Source organism: Mesoplodon mirus, assembly GCF_964341445.2.
Source record: "Mesoplodon mirus genome assembly, chromosome: 8".
NCBI classification, from domain to species: domain Eukaryota; kingdom Metazoa; phylum Chordata; class Mammalia; order Artiodactyla; family Ziphiidae; genus Mesoplodon; species Mesoplodon mirus.
The window spans coordinates 21308774-21314773 of NC_138984.1; positions in this window are offsets into that span (position 1 = coordinate 21308774).

Sequence of the window (6000 nt, forward strand, 5' to 3'; positions counted from 1 at the left end):
TCAGATTGATTCTTTGATCCAAGCTGTCCCCAACTCCAGGAAATTCCAGGCTGGACCCCACTTTAATTATCACCCCCCTCCTATGACCCTAACAAAGCTCCTTGTCAAAGAGATTCTCTTGGTGGGGGTTGGACCATTAAGCTACCTCCAGCCCAAGTATAATTTCTCAACACCTCCATGCCACCCTTCCCCCACCAGGGCCCTCCACTCCAGCTCTTTCTAACTTTAAAACTGAGAGCCATTTGATTCTACTGAACAGCAACTTACCAAGTGGCCACCTGGCCCTGAAGGTGAGCTAGATGCCCCAGGAAGGCAAGTTCCTGATCTTAAGGAACTAACAATGTTATGGGTGAGAGTTTGGTGAAATGAACAAATAACTGGTTGTCAGAGGCTTTGAGGAGGAGAAATATTTAGATGGTAAGGTGATGGGGATTGCAGGGGTAGATCAGAATTGAAATTGAAGCTTGGAATTCTACCAGGGGAAATGCAGGCATAGCAAGGGCATCCTGAGCAGAGGGACCAGCTAAATCAAGGACCTGGAAGTGGGAAAGCGAGGTTGGAGAGAGGAAGTCCACTTTGGCCAGCGGAGGCTTGGGGGCAGGGGGAGGACCGGCAGGAAATCCAGTTGACTTGTGTGGAGATTTGGCTTCATTTAATTGAGCAGGGGGGTGCAGCATCCATATTTGGGCAGAGGAGTGAAAGACAGAGCTGGACTTCTGGAAATCACTAGAGCTGTGTCTAGTGCAGATCTGACAGAACTGAGAGACAGGCATGAGGAGGCTGCCAGTCACACCTCCTCTGTGTGCCCTGGCATACTGTGCCAGCCCAGTAACATTTGTTTCTGTTGGTCTCACCCACTAGAGTCTGAGCATCTGCAGACTAGAGATACTCTAGCATGATGCTGTCCAATAAAAATCTATTGCAAACCACAAACGTGAGCCACATGGGAAATTTTCAATTTTCTAGTAGTCACTTTAAAATATAGTAAAAAGAAATAGATGAAACCCATTTTAATATATACTTTATTTAACTTAATTTGTTCATATATACTTTATTTAACTTAATTTGTTCAAAGTATCATTTCAAGGTGTAGTCAACATTAAAAATTATTAGTGAGAGATTTAACACTCCTTTTTTTCACACTAAATCCTCAAGCTCTGAGGTGTATTTTATGCTTACAGCACATTTCAGTTTGAACTAGCCAAAATTAAAATACTCAGTAGCCGTATGTGGCAAGTAGCTGCCAGATTGGACAGGAAACAGGTCTAAAATATAGTGCCTGGCACCTAGTAGGCACTCAATAAATGTGTTGAATGAAATAATTAATGAATGAATGAAAAGTACTATCTCTAGAAATACCCCTCACAGGGCCCCGATCTCAGTCACCATTGCAATGCCCAGCAGCTAGGGATGAAAGTTAGGGATGAATCATGAATCTACTGAGAGGATAGGAGAGGCATTCATTCATTCACTCATTCATTCATTCATTCACTCGTTCATTCATTCGTTCAGCTCCTCACTTACCTTTTGAGATGCATTCTCCTTCCGTCTCCTCTAAGGTTCTTGATCCTAAGGTTCTTCTTCTAAGCCAAGAACCCAGGAGATGAGCAGGCAAAGTAAGGCTAACTTGACAAATGCCAAGTGCTCAATGAGATTTGTCTTTCTAATGAGTCTGAAGATCCTACACCGATTCCTTTCTCTTCATTCCCTGGTTAAGAATGACCCTCCTCCCTGTGTACACACATCCACTCACCACCAACAACCCCATCTTTTTCAAGTCCTTTCCTAACCACTCTGAGGTTCATAGTTCTACTCCAGAAAGGCCAGCAGCTGCTGAGGCTTCAATCACAGAACATCCTCAATGGATTGAAGTCTCGGGAAGAGGAGGGGCTTGACCAAGACCACAGGCGGGTTACTGGCTGGCCTGAGACTCCACCGTTTTGTTCATCACTGTAGACCCAGGGCCTAGAACAGTGCCTGGTACACAGAGGTTGGATAAATCTTGAATGAACCCAGGTTCTCAGCTTTTAACCCCTGCTTTGCCCACCATTCCTGGAGCTTACTTTCCTTTACGTTTCTCATGAATTCTTCTGTGATGTCCTTCAGCCTGAGAGCCCTGTCTGTGCCGGGCACTAAGCAGTAAGGACTCGTTGAGAGATGGGGACAGGTTGAAACTGGTTTTCTCCCCTCCCCCTAATCCCTGCCTTTTTCCATTTGGAAAGTGTTTCACAGACTCCACCCTCACATGGTTTACCATAACTAAGTACCACCTGTACTATCATTTACATAATATTTTTTTAATGTAAGTCAATTTGCTTTTTTTTCCTTTTTACTTAAAGCTATTTTTTAAATTTATATCACTACCATAAATGGAAAGGCAGTATTGATGGCCATGTATAGATAGCAACCATAAAAATAAACAAAATGAAAACAAAACGTTATTGGGCTTCCCTGGTGGCGCAGTGGTTAAAAATCCACCTGCTGAGCTTCCCTCGTGGCTCAGTGGTTGAGAGTCCGCCTGCCGATGCAGGGGACACGGGATCGTGACTGGTCCGGGAGGATCCCACATGCCGTGGAGCGGCTGGGCCCGTAAGCCATGGCCGCTGAGCCTGCGCGTCCGGAGCCTGTGCTCCGCAACGGGAGAGGCCACAACAGTGAGAGGCCCGCGTACCGCAAAAAAAAAAAAAAAAAAAATCCACCTGCCAATGCAGGGGACACGGGTTCGAGCCCTGGTCTGGGAAGATCCCACATGCCGCAGAGTAACTAAGCCCATGCACCAAAACTACTGAGCCCACGTGCCACAACCACTGAAGCCCGTGCTCCTAGAGCCCGTGCTTCACAAGAGAAGCCACTGCAGTGAGAAGCCTGCACACGGCAATTAAGACCCAACACAGCCAAAAATAAATAAATTAATTTTAAAAAAACCACCAACAACGTTATTCAGTTCAAGTTGGATACTGTTGCTCATTGCAGCCTCTGAAGCTGATATACTCTTCTGGTTAACAAAAGATGAGCCAGAGAGTTTTGTTTTGTTTTTTTAATTTTTGGCTGCATTGGGTCTTCACTGCTGTGCGTGGGCTTTCTCTAGTCACAGCGAGCACAGGCTTCTCATTGCGGTGGCCTCTCTTTGCTGCGGAGCACGGGCTCTAGGCACGTGGGCTTCAGTAGTTGTGGCATGTAGGCTCAGTAGTTGTGGCGCACGGGCTTAGTTCTCTGCGGCACGTGGGATCTTCCCAGACCAGGGCTCAAACCTGTGTCCCCTGCATTGGCAGGAGGATTCTTAACCACTGTGCCACCAGGGAAGGCCCGAGCCAGAGAAGTATTAAATGCAAGCCAGACCCAAGCTGAAATTTTTCTCCATTAAGTCATCAGGAGATGGAGAAGAATATTTTTAAAACATTTTACTGAAATGTAACATACATGCAAAAAAGTACACATATCATAAATTTGAGGAATGTTCAGATTGGCCATCCCCTGTAACCAGATGAAGAAAGAGAGCATTAACAAAACTCAGAAGACTTCCTTCTGATTATCTCCCCACCAAGGGTCACCATTATCCTTACTTCTACGAGCATGGATGAATTTTGCCCGTTTTTGCATTTCACATGAATGAAAACATACAATACGTAGTCTTTTTGTCTCTGGCTTCTTTTGCTCAACATTAGGCTCGTGAAATTTGTCCATGATCTTGCATGTAGTTGTTCATTCCTTCTCCTTGTTGAGGGGTGTGCCACAGTATGACTAAACCACAGTTTATTTCTCCATTCTACTGGTGATGGCCATTTGGCTAGTTTCCACTTTTTGACTCCTATGAACACAGCTGCTTCTAGTCTCCCAGAACATGTCATTTACTGAGTGTGGGCACACAGTTCTGTGGCATCCCTACCTAGACGTGGAATTTCTGGATCATGAAGTATCCCAGTGCTTAGCTTTAGTAGATCTAGCCAGAAAGTTGTGCCAAATAAATGTATGAACCTATACTCCTATCAACAGTTTATGAGGGGACTTCCTTGTGTGCTCTAGAGCCCACGAGCCACAACTACTGAAGCCCGTGAGCCACAACTACTGAAGCCCACATGGCACAACAACTGAAGCCCGTGAGCCACAACTTCTGAAGCCTGCATGCCACAAGTACTGAAGCCCGCGAGCCACAACTACTGAAGCCCGTGAGCCACAACTACTGAAGCCTGCATGCCACAAGTACTGAAGCCCGCGAGCCACAACTGCTGGAGCCCGCATGCCACAACTACTGAAGCCCGTGCGCCTAGAGCCTGTGCTCCGCAACAAGAGAAGCCACCGCAATGAGAAGCCCATGCACCACAATGAAGAGTAGCCCCCACTCGCCGCAACTAGAGAAAGCCCACGCACAGCAACGAGGACCCAATGCAACCAAAAAATAAATAAATAAATAAATAATTTTTTTTATTAAAAAAAATAAAAAACAGTTTATGAGGGCTCCACTTGCTCCCCATCCTCCCCAACACTTGGCATTTTCTGTCGTATCTCAATGTACCCGTTCTGGTGGTACATAGTTGTATCTGATTGTGGTTTTATTTTGGAGTCCCCTGATGACTGAAGAAGCTGAGCATCTTTTTAATGATAGAATAGGGGGAATTTTCAAAAGGAATTGTGTCATATAATGTGATGTAATGTCATGCCCATGTATCATGATTAAACATCTTGAGTAGCACCTAAAATCATCTTGCATGCATGGGTTGCCACTTTTTTTTATTAGGGAGGTTTTAGTTTTAGTTGCTGTTTCAGCAGGAAGGGAAGAGAGAAAAGGTAGGAGTACTCCTTGAGCAGAGGAAGTGTCCTCTACCCTCTATCCATACCCCTGGGGGTTGCCTCAGAGCAGCGTCAGCCACCTCCTCTTCGGTATGGCCTGAAACAAAATAAACAGGCAAGAGGACCTCTGGCTTTTTTGATCCAATGGCTGGAAACTCCACCAAGCAATATGAAAACTGAAGAATGTGCTCTAAGAGGCAAAGGCTGCATGCTTTATGATGATTTCCCAAATGAGCCTCAGGTACCAGGGCAACAACTTGATCAGATCACCATCATCATCTTTGTCTTCAGAACATCTTTACCAAATCCCTCTCCCCAGAGGCTGGCTTAGGCTTTTGTGTAGCCCTGTCCTTTAGAAGTTACTGTATCAGGTTGGATGACTCTAAAGTGACCAAATGGAGAGGACACAAAGGAAAAGAATCAGATGAGAATATGAGCACTGGAGGCTGGTGGAGGAATTCAGGGAAAGGGCTCTGCAGCCAGGCTGTCTGCATTCGTGTCCAATTCCTCCCCTCCCTGGCTCCGTCATTTGGGGCAAGTTACTTCCCCTCTCTGAGCCTCAGTTTCCTCATCTCTAATAAGGAGGTGATCATAATTGTACCTGTTTCAGAGAGCTGCTGTAAGGAGTGAATGAAATAATCAAGGTGAAGTCCTTAGCACTCTGCCTGGCATGCCGCCCTCGACAACAGATAGTCGTGCTTCTATTATTACCTGCCGCTTGTGAGGCTGAGAGTTCCCCAGTATGAGGTCAGGAAAGTGCCAAGTCCCATCCACTCACACAGCTGGGAAGATGGCTGCAGGGGGAGGAATTCACCACCGGGCTTAATGGGAAGGGGTGGGGGGTGGTTCCCCGGTGTATAGTGAGGTGGGAGGGGTTAACTGGAGACACAGAGCTTCCAGGAAGTGCACTGGAGAAAAACAAGGAAGAAAGAGAAGACATCAGAGCATAGATGCCTTAGAGACCTGGAAGAAGAAGGCATAGATCCAGAACCTTCTCCCTCTTGTAAGAAGGAGGTCCAGCAGATCTGCATGGCCAAAGCAACAGGCGATGACGTGCAATGACAAGAAGAAGAAAAGAACAAAACGAAGAGCAGTAAATCTGTGCAAATACCTTCCCAGGTGTTACTTCATTTCATTCTCATAAATGTCATAGGAAGCCCAGAGAGGTTACGTGACCTCTGTATGTTCACCCAAATAGTATATAATAGAGCC